General features: G+C 37.4%; 1 protein-coding gene across 5 annotated transcripts in view; it reads left to right on the top strand.

Moving 5' to 3' along the window:
* Prelid2 (PRELI domain containing 2) overlaps positions 1-10,710 on the top strand; it is a 396,128-nt gene that overhangs the window by 233,544 nt on the left and 151,874 nt on the right. For 2 of the 5 annotated variants that reach the window (XR_010041651.1, XR_010041655.1), the window contains one exon: positions 1,554-1,663. The exons of the other annotated variants lie outside the window; for them this stretch is intronic. The gene's annotated coding sequence lies outside the window, so the exon portion shown is untranslated. The remainder of the gene's footprint in view (positions 1-1,553; positions 1,664-10,710) is intronic. 5 annotated transcript variants of the gene reach the window in all.

Genomic DNA, 10,710 nt, shown 5'->3' with positions numbered 1-10,710 from the left:
GTTAGTCTTGTGTTTTAGTTTATATGCCAAAATAATAGACAATCTTGAATTAGATGGTCCTGTGTCTTCTCTAAAAAGAATTAAAACTTTATAATGCTTTTGTTCTAGTTGAAAATATGCACTGCCAAATCTACAGATGAGGGAGCTATCTATATAGACAATGTTTACAGTGGTAGCTTGGTTCATGAACATAATCATCCTATGACTGTAATAAAGATGGCCTTGTTTGTGTTTGTGTGGGAAGGAAGACTGTGGTTGTACCATCCAATGCAGAGTTTGGAAACAAAAACAAAAATTTCCCAATGCTTCTGTTTGCCAACCAAATTTCAAACAAAAGATTTCGTGAACTGATGTACACTGTATTTATTTCTTTACATATACAGATATCAGGAGGTAATGTTAATTTTTAAATACTACTCCCCCCTACATTTACATTTTTGAGACAATGTTATTCAAGCCCCTCAGAGTGTAGTGTGGCTTTGATATGGTTTCCCTTTCTGTTGCTCCTATCCCTTCTTTAGGTTCAAGTTGTTGTTCAAAAGAAACTTAGGCAGTTGCCCAAGATATTTTGTAGTTGTCAGCATAACAGTAAATTACGTAGAACCCCATTGGCAGCAGCCACCCTGATGCTGGTCCTGGCAGCCATTAATTTTTTATTTTAAGAGTCTTTTTGGTGGCTTAGAAAGCACTGCTGTTAGTACTGGGGCCATTAGGTAAGCACATTTCTCTGTATTCAGGCTTCCTCACCAGTAATGGGATATAATAATAAGTTTTCTTCTTGGATTCACTGTATCTAAAAAATTAAGAGGAGGGCCTGGGAACTATTTCAGAAAGATTAGAATAGGGAAGAAAGACAAGGTGTGGTCCTAGCCTGGGTGGAACCTTGAAGACTTCAGAGCCTGGAGCTAAAGGGATTCTGAAGGCGATGGAATTCAACACCTTCACAATTTAGAAGAAAACACACACAGGACATTTTGCTGACACATGTTTCTTTCTTTGACACCATAGCCCACATCCTTAAGTATTATATTTTCCTCCAGAGAATTTTGTGTTATTCTTGGTCTTCATCATTCTTAGCTATGAAAACTTAGACTAGTGTCTTGACAGCAATGAACTTGAATTACATTATCTTCAGAATGGAGTGATAATCTCATGGTGGTTTTGTGAGCAGAGAAGAAAATAATAAAAAAAAGTAAAGTGCTCCTCGCTGCATCTGATACAGAGGCTTAGTATGCAGGGGGTTCTATTATTGAAAGAGTCGCACTGATTTTGTAGTTCTAGGTCTTTTCTTCTTTTTTCTTTTTTAAAATTTTAAAATGAAAAAAGAAAAAAACAATGACACGGAATTTCAAAACAAAATAATAGGAGATTAACATTGTTTGATTGTCTAGGTCTTTTTTTAGCTGTAAGTGCCCAGTTTCTACATTATTCCTTCCCACCTAGATCTAATACCTAATACACAGTGAAAAATAAAAACTAGTAAGAATTCAGTTACAGCGTTAAATGAAGTTGTATTAAGTTACTCTTAAGATCTCCTTTTCTTTTACCTCTAGAGCTCCTCAGCCTTTGAGAGTCAGATCACACATCATCTTTTCCAGGAAGCTACTCTGTCTCTGAGAAACTGTGATTGAAATTCTTTGAATGCTAGAAATATGTGATGAAGGTGAGATGGTGTGCATGTGTGTTCTAATTTAAACATAAAGACTAGCAGAAAGTATTATGCAAACGTCATGATAGAATCACTAGATGCTTTGATTTAAAACAAAAGAAAATAAGATATTTCCTTTCCTGCAGTAAGCTGGATATTCTAAAGTCAGGAGTCTTTTTATTTACCCTTGCTTGAGGAATGAGCTCTGCTCCTGGCAGAGACACTAAATTAGGTATTTTTAAAAGCTTATCCTTAAGCTTCCAATTAACAAATGGTCGGTCTACTGCTGCCCTTTCAGTCCATGTAAATGACAGAGATCCTTGTAGAGTCCTAGGGACATCAGCTTGGCATAAAAAACATGGCATTTATCATTTTCTCATCTTACCATTGCTGAGAAGTATAATTTAAAAAAATTATTAGAATTACTTTATTTAGAAAACTGGTAGCACATTTGCATTGGGCTGATGACCCAATGCAATGAATGTGACCAGAGGCCACATTCTAAAGTCAATATTTCTCTGGAAGCGTTTTGAAGAAGAAGGCAGAAAAGGTGTGCCAGTGGTGCCTTTTCCCATCATGCCTTCTCCACCCCAAACTGCAGGCCAAGGGAGTCAGTTTTCTCTTGATTCTTACCAGCCTACAGTTTTGAATACTTAAACTTTCCGGCAGTTAGGTCCAAGCCTGCATTTTACTAATTAAGCTACCTAACATTTGTTGAGCACTTACTATGTATAAAACATCATGATAGGTTTTGTGTGTTCTCCTTTAAAACAGAATTACAGTTTTGCATGGCTAGAAAAATGGATGGATAACTTATGAAGGGTTGAGGCAGAACACAGAGGTTTCAATTGTGATCTGAAGCTGAAAAAAACCAGCCACAGCCTTTGGAATGGTACAACGATTTAACAGAACTGGCCTCAGACCATGCCCTGTACCTGGGTTATTGGTGAGCAGCCATTGAGACTTTGGGAAGAATAATATGTCATTGTCAGTGTTATAGCTTGTGTCTAGATGTTTCCCTAAATCTCATGCTTCCTTAAGTGAGGTTTTTCAGAGGTGGCTGAATCTAGAGTGTGTGATTGATTCATGGTGCAATGCTAGATTAAGGGTGCTAAGATCAAGATTGAGTGATTACTAAATCAATCCACTTACTGGTGTGGCATCACCCTAATCCTGGTAGCCTAGACAGAATATAAAAGGGGCAGAAAAAAGGGCTGCTAAGGTCCTTTGCTTGATTAGCTACCTTCTGCTCACCATGAACTGGTTCTCCTTTGTGATTCTCCTCTGCCATGCCACCCTGTCTTATAGCCAGCTGACTTTGAGCTGATCTCCACAAACTGTGAGCTAAATAATCCTTTCTTCTTTTAACTTTGGGTGCTAGAATATATTTGTTTCAGCAATGAAGAAAGGTAACTAAGATAACCAGTTGGAAAGTGTGGTGTGTCCTGGCTTGCTGATCTCTCTGTTTGTGTCAGGACATTGTACTTCCTTGGTGACCTGTTCCTCCCCCAATTCCTCCTTTACCTCCTAGTGAACCCCACTGTGCCTTGCTGCAGGGATCATCCCTCCGCACTTTGAACTCTTCCTGCCTCAATTACTGACGCCTGTGCCTCAAGTTGTCATTGTCCACTTGCAGCTTAGATACCAACACTTTAATGAAGGTTAAATTAACCTCCCATTGTTTTATTCCTTTTGAGCACTTAATCTATCTTGCTTATTAATTCATTTACATGTTCTATTCCACTCTCTTGAAAATGTGTACTCTATAAAGTTTCGAGCTGGGGACACATTTTGGGAGGGGCTGAGGAATGAGTCTGATCTGAGACTGGGTGTTTGTGGGTGTAAAGTCCTTCTTTGACCACTTCATTTGTCAGGTTTATGATTTTGCTTTTACTCTTCTTTCTTTAACATTTCATTCATAGTCTCGACAATCATTTCATCACCATCTTATAACAAGAGGTACTATTTTAGAGCATGTGTTCCTGATTGCTTTCTTTCCCTCAGAGCTTGTCCTCTTTGCAGGAACTTGTTCAGTCTTGTATTGTAGGTAGGCTTACTGCCTAATACCTGCCTGGCATGAGGAGTGCTCAACAATGTTAATGGGATTGTTAGCCACACACTAGCTGGAAGACTTGGCACGTGGCATTATATTATATGACTTTTATATGCATCAGTGTATTAACTTATAGAACTTATAAGGCAATAAAGACACTTCTATCACCAAAATTTTGGGAGGATGCAAAAAGTAATGACTATGGCCTGCTTAATATATCCTAGAGTTCAGAAAGAGAAGTTCATGATCAAAAATGGTATATTTTGAGTCTCTAACCTCTTTTTGGAAAAGTAATCTTGAATGTTTTGTCCCTGAGGCAGGGTGAGTGTCTAGGAGTGCAGAGTTTATGCGTGATGCACATTCAGCACTCAAGTGCTCATGTTACTCTCAGCTAATGTATCCTTGATGAGGCCAGAGGTTAGAGTCATCCAGTAATTGCCACATCTGAGCATGTCACTTGTTTATCTGAAAACTTTCCTTTATATGGTAATTCCTTATTTTTAACAAAATTTCAGTTTAAGGGAAAGAATAGCATAGTTATGTATGCAAATTCCTAAACCAAGACCAAATTCATCCATGTGGTGAGATACATGGTCAGATATCATTATTTATTAGACTCCTCCCTCAAGAAAAATAAAATTTCCTTAATTTTGAATAATAAGAGGAATTGCAAATATCGTTTTCCCACTACTGACAATTAAATTAGTGCTTGCTAAGCGTGGGACAGGCACAGTGCCAGAAGTGATGCTAGCATGTTCTACTTCACCTTCCCAGTATGCTGTGAAATAGGTCGAGTAGTGCTATCATATGCTGTTCTGTATATCAGAAGACAAAGAACAGAGTTTGTCTCTTTTTTTCTCACATAGTGTAGAAAACAAGTTAACTAAAACACGCAAGATTTCCAGTTGTTTTTATTCCCTGTGAAGAGCTTCTATATCAGTGTAACAAAATTTAGTTGCTTTCTGTTCATCTGTTGTTTTTTCATGTGAAAATGGCTGAATGGGCTTTAACCAAATTCAAATTAAATGTTTTGGTTAATCAAGGTGCAAAAATAGCTGAGTTTGGTGGCACTTGCTGTAGTTCTAACACTCTGGGAAATTGAGGGAGGAGGATTTCAAGTTTGAGGTTAGCCTGGGTAAACTAGTAACTTAGCAAGACCCTCTTTCAAAATTTAAAAGGGCTGGGAATATAGTTCAGTGCAAGTTCTTAGGCTTAATCCCCATTACCAAAGTAGACAAATACAGGCTATTGGACAATATATTAGGCAATTTCCTATCACTGGAACAAAATACTCAAAAAAGAGAGGTTTATTTTGGTTCATTTTCAGAGGTTCAGTTTCTGGATGGCTGGCTCCAAGGTAGAAATGATATGGTAGTAGGGTCTGTGGAGGAAAGCTTCTAACTTCATCAGAACTGAGAGAGGAGGCAAAAGGACACCTTTCCAGATCTCACCTCCAGTAGCCCCTTCTGTAACCAGGTCCTACCTCCCAACAGCACATTCGGCTGTGAACTATTCAGTAGATTAACTCATTGATGACTACAGCATCCCATGATGTAATCATCTTCCCAAAGCCCCACCTCTGAGCACATGATTATTTTTTATTTTAAAGAGAATAAAACAAAACAAAGTTTTCAAAAACCAAGGCAATAGTAACTGTATTGTACATTGTTATCCTGTAAATAGTTGCTCAGATGCAAGGCATAAGCATGCAAAGTTAACAAAACAATACGAGCCCTAAGTTGTTTCTTTACTTCATTTTCTGTTGTTTCAGAATTTCAAGTGTGTGACTTCTAATTTAGTGTTTATGTTTCCTGGACTTATTCTGGGTGGGCTGGAGGTGTGAGATTGTGCCTTGCTCCTTCATCTTGATATTTTCCTGTGTTCTTCTGAATTAGTCACATGTTCAGTCCCAGGCACTTTCTTGTACTGGCTGCCTATCCGGCATTGGAGGGGACTGGGTAGACACCTGGGTCCCTTCCATCCAAGGTTCTGAGGGTAGTAGAGAGGTGCAGAGTGGTGACTCACTGATGCTTCCCTGATGGCATCAAGGCCTTGGGATGTGGTCTCTTCTCTTCCAGGACCATGGCAGTGGGCTCACCAGGGTGTGGCTTCTTCTCCTGAGCACATGTGATTTTTGCAGGTCATTTTAGGGCTGAAATGTAACAGACATGCTCAAAGTTCACTTTACAAGTATTCTGCTTCTGGTAAGGACAAACTAGGTCACTTCTAACCAGAACACTGGATAAGAACAACTAAAGAGTTTAGGTAATATATTTGAAAATTCAGGTTAAAGGCACCAGAGAGCTATGAAAGAAGGCCAAAGTGAAGATCTGGGAGAAGAGAAAATCCCATTGATATGCAGACCTGGAATTTAGTGTTGCCTCTTTTCTTGAGGCAATTATTAGTTTTGACCATAGTGACTAAGAGTCTTAGGAGTTAAATTTAGCATTCAGACCACTCATCAAGTTGAGGGATAGAACTTGGACTTCAGAGCTTGAAAAGAAGAAGTCTTAAAATAAAATACTAAACTTTTAATTAGGACTTTAGGAGCAAAAGTGAATTGGAAATAAGTAAACTCTTGCAGTTACTCATCCATCTTTTACTTATCTCACTATGTGATTGGATCAATGTAACCTGAGGTGCTATAGTGGGGTAATACTTAGTCTCTGATATTTTCTATAATTGTTATATGCAGTGTGTAAGACCACATAACAATGTTTTAGACATAGAAAACTATGGGTGGTTTATAGAAAACAATTTAGACACTGAAAACTATTAAAAAAGTGATAGAAAACATGGAGCACTATAATTCAACTGAAATAAGAGTCAGTGTGAATAGCAGTTTACATATAGCTGATGAGAGAATTAGTGAACTGGAGGATGGGAGATAAGAGGATATCTAGATTTAAGCATGGAAAAGGATGAAAAACACAAAAACAGTTTAAGAGACAAAGTAAGACTGAAAGTCTCATTAATATGTATATAATAGTAGTTGGCACAGAAAGAGTAGATGTTATAGAAACAGCATGTGAAGATATAATAAAATAGTATATTTTTCTAAATATTTAAAAAACTTTGGAAAAATTAGAGGTGGCTCAGGAGATTTCACAGGCCTGATTGGACTCCACTTAGTGACCTTCTTTCAACCTGGGGAGCTGAGGGTGCACAGGGTGAGTTCCAGTGCACCTGCGCTAGCTTGGGGAGAGTTATTATCTCGTTGCTCCCAGTAGTTAGGAACTCACCAAGCTTCCTGAATCACTGGAGGAGGCTTGGGAGGCCCTGTGGGCCTGACTGGGCCATGTCTAGTGACCTTCTTTCAATCTGGAGAGCTGAGGGTGTGCAAGGTGACTTCCAGCATGCTTGTGCTCCCTTGAGGAGAGCTTTGGACCATCACTTCCAGTAGTTGGGAGCCTGCCCAGATTTCTGAACCAATGGAGGAGGCATGGGAGGACTGGACTACTGACTGGACTACGCTCAGTGACCTCCATGTAGTCCCAGGAGCTGAGGGCGCACAAAGTGACATCCAACATGAATGGGGGAGGCTTTGGAACATCACTCAAAACCCAGAAATATAGGAAAATGACAAAACAAAAGACCAAAATGCAATCTCAAACCTCCAACCCATCCCAAGAAAGTCTAGGAGCCATGTACATAGAAGAAAATATAAGCCATACACCCGAAATGCTTGAAATGACATAAACTGAAATAAGGAAATAAATCTGGGAAGCTATAGAAGAACTCAAATCAGAAATAATATCCCAGGTAAAGGAAGAAATGATAAAGGTAATGAAAGAAGTGTTGAATACATCTAAAGAAGACACAGTTAAAAAAATTAGAAGAACAATGCAAAAAGATGGAAATCCTGAATGAAACAAACAAGAAACAAACAGAATGCAGGAAGCAGATTCCAGGAGATATACAGGAAATCAAAAATTCCATTGAAAGTTGGCGAAGCCATCTCAATGAAGGAAGAATTTCAGACCTCGAAGACAAGATTGCAGCTAGTGAACAGGAAAGGAAAGATCTTTTTTATTTAAAGAGACAAAACAAAAAAAGGGGTAGAAATAATACAGAATTTCAGAAAAATAAACAGTAAGAAATCACTAGTTGACAAGTTACATATTGCCATCTTAGAAATAGTTGTTGAAGTTATAAAATTAAAGCATACAAAGTGATATTCAAATAATGACACCACAAACAGTTCTGCTCAATGATCCAACAAAAACTTAGTAATATGGTTATCAGTCCTACACACTTGTTTTTTTATCTTAAAGAGGGTAAGGTTAAACATGTCAAAACAGAATAAAACAGTTCATAAGGAAACAATTTAAAGAAACACAGATTTCAAAGCAAGTCCACTGGAGATCTTCACTGTCTATGTTATTGTCTCTAGTTTTCTTCCAAATAGTTGTCCCCATCTTCACACACATTGAATATATATTGAACATTATAGAACTAATCAGATCATTGCAGGATAATGAAGACTTTTTAGGTCTTTAAGACCTGATTTTGGGGAAGTCAATAATGACTACTGCAATGTCTTTTATTTTCTTCAAAGTAGCTGTCTTTATCTTTACATTTGCTGAAATTGAACATAAGAGACTAGACTATTATCACTCTGAACAGTGAATAATAGTATTGTTAGATTGTGTATCACAATGCTATAGAATTAGCATTGGGTTTCTTAGTGTCTCTTCTTCTTCAGAGTATCTGTTCATTACATCATGTATTATATAATCTGTTCCCATAAATAGTTTAGAAATTCTTCCCATGAGTGAATCTCTACATGTATATCTATCTTTTCTGTATTTTAGGGAAAAACAGATCAAAACAAGACAACAAAACAAATTCCTAGAAAAACATGAAATAAAAAAGACATATAAGACCAAAATATTAGGTAACGTACAGTAGTTACTATGCTTTCTCTTGTTATTTTCAATAGAATTGTCCACATCATCAGGCATTATATAGTTAAGCATAGCATTACATAGCTATTTTTATAAAAATACAACTTTGAAGACATTGTAGGACTTGAAAGCAGTTAATAATCAAAACTGGAATGGATATCTTTTACATCTTGTCATCTTCAGAGTAGTTGCCTCTATTCTCAGATTTGATACTATCAAGCATACCAAATTTGAATAAAATCAGTCAAGGCAAAATAGTGGTCTAACAAACCAGCTTCAAATAAGATCAGTCATAGTAAGACAATGTAAGTAATACAGGGTTTCAGTTTAAGTTAATAGGAAATTAAGAATAGTTACCGTGGTATATCCTGTTATTTTTGGGTTAGCTCTCTGTGCCCTCAAATCTGAGTAGACAGACTGGAACAAAATATAATCAAACTAAACAAAGTGATAAGACTTCTGTGGCTTTTAAATTCTGATACACTTTTAACAATATCCTCTGCCTTCCTTTTTTAAGCAATTCCTCACCTTTCCCTTTCTTAAGATGCTTTGTATATTTTGGGTCCCACTAGCTCCTTTAGTTTTTAGACTAGGGGTCAACCTGTTATCTATCTGAGTGTTGCTGAACCTTTTCACCCCTGAGCTTAACCTTGAGCTGTACTTTACTTACTAAAGCCAGAAGGTTTTCCTTCCTTCCAGCTGTGTAGTTCTATACTGCACAAAAGTGTAACTTTCCAACCTATCTGCGGCTGCTAGATGAATTCTTTCTATTTCTCTCGTTTCCTATCACATACAGCATTGGTTTCTCATCTTTGACTCTCAGTTTATTAACCCTCTTTCAGGTTGAGTGTATTTCCTATTCAGAGCATCTAGATGGATCCTTCCTCCTAATGTACTCTGCCTGTGTTTCTTTTTTGTTAGTGCATCAAGGCTATCTATATTAAAGATTATAGCTTACTGTCTCTGCCTCATCTCTGGTATTCTATTCTTCTGCTATTGTTTGTCCACTTTACTCCTTTATTCCATTGTCTGACCCATTCACTGAGGCCTCTCTGCCACTGTTGCTGGAATCCTGGTAATTTTTCCTCTCTCTCTCTGGAATGTCCTTCAGTATTTTTTATAGGGTTGGTGGCCATGAACTCCCACAGTTCTTCCTTGTCTTGGAAATATCTTGTTTCTCCATTAATTTTGAGAGAGAGTTTTTCTGGGTACATCAGTCTTGGTTGGAAGTTATTTTCTTGCAGGGCTTGAACTATTTCCCCCCAGGCTCTTCTCGATTTGAGAGGTTGTGTTGATAAGTCTGTTGTTATTTTGATTATTTGTCCTTTGTAGGTGATTTGCTTCTTTTCTCTGGCCACTTTTAATATTCTGTTCTTGTGGTGGATTTCTGGAATCTTGATTATTATATGTGTGGGTGTAGATCTGTTTTGGTTATAGGTGGCTGGAGCTCTGTATGCCTCATTTATCTGGATATCATTTCTTTTTCCTATGCTTGGGAAATTTTCCTTAATTATATCTGTGAATAGTCTTTGTAGTTCATTTGTGGTTACTCCTACTTCGTTGTTCACGTTTTTTATTCTTAAGTTTTAAATCTTCTTGTCATCTTCTAGCTTTTGAATTGTTTCTTCCTAGTTCCTTGTTATTTTTAAGAGATCTTTTCTTTCACGATCACACATCATAAATCTCCCTTGAAGTTTTGAAAGGCTAACTTTAGTTTCTGTCAAGTCATTTTGCCAGCTTTTAATGGAGTTTTTAGTTTCCTGGTAATCTCTTTGGATCTGTTTCATGTATTCTAGATTTTGTTTATATTCTTCATCAAAGGTTTCTCTTCCTTTCTGAGTTCCGTCATCCTTCCATCTGTGTTCTCTTGGGAGGGGCTTATCATTTCTTTAATTAATCTTTTTATATCTTGCCCCACTTGGATCAGAAGTACAGTTTTAAATTCATCTAGGAGGTCACAAAGGTATTTCTTTATGTCTGCAAATGCTGAGTCTAATATTGCATGATTACTGCACTGGTTCTCTTCTGTATTTACCTCTCCTGGGCTTATTTTCCCAGAGTTAGTGGCTGGAGGTGTTTTTTTTTTTTTTAATTTCTATCTC

Source organism: Cavia porcellus, unplaced genomic scaffold (assembly GCF_034190915.1).
Source record: "Cavia porcellus strain 051 isolate PalLab524CR breed Dunkin Hartley unplaced genomic scaffold, mCavPor4.1 scaffold_21, whole genome shotgun sequence".
Lineage (NCBI taxonomy): Eukaryota > Metazoa > Chordata > Mammalia > Rodentia > Caviidae > Cavia > Cavia porcellus.
The sequence above is the reverse complement of the archived record's forward strand: the minus strand, read 5'-3'. Positions and strand labels throughout refer to the sequence as shown.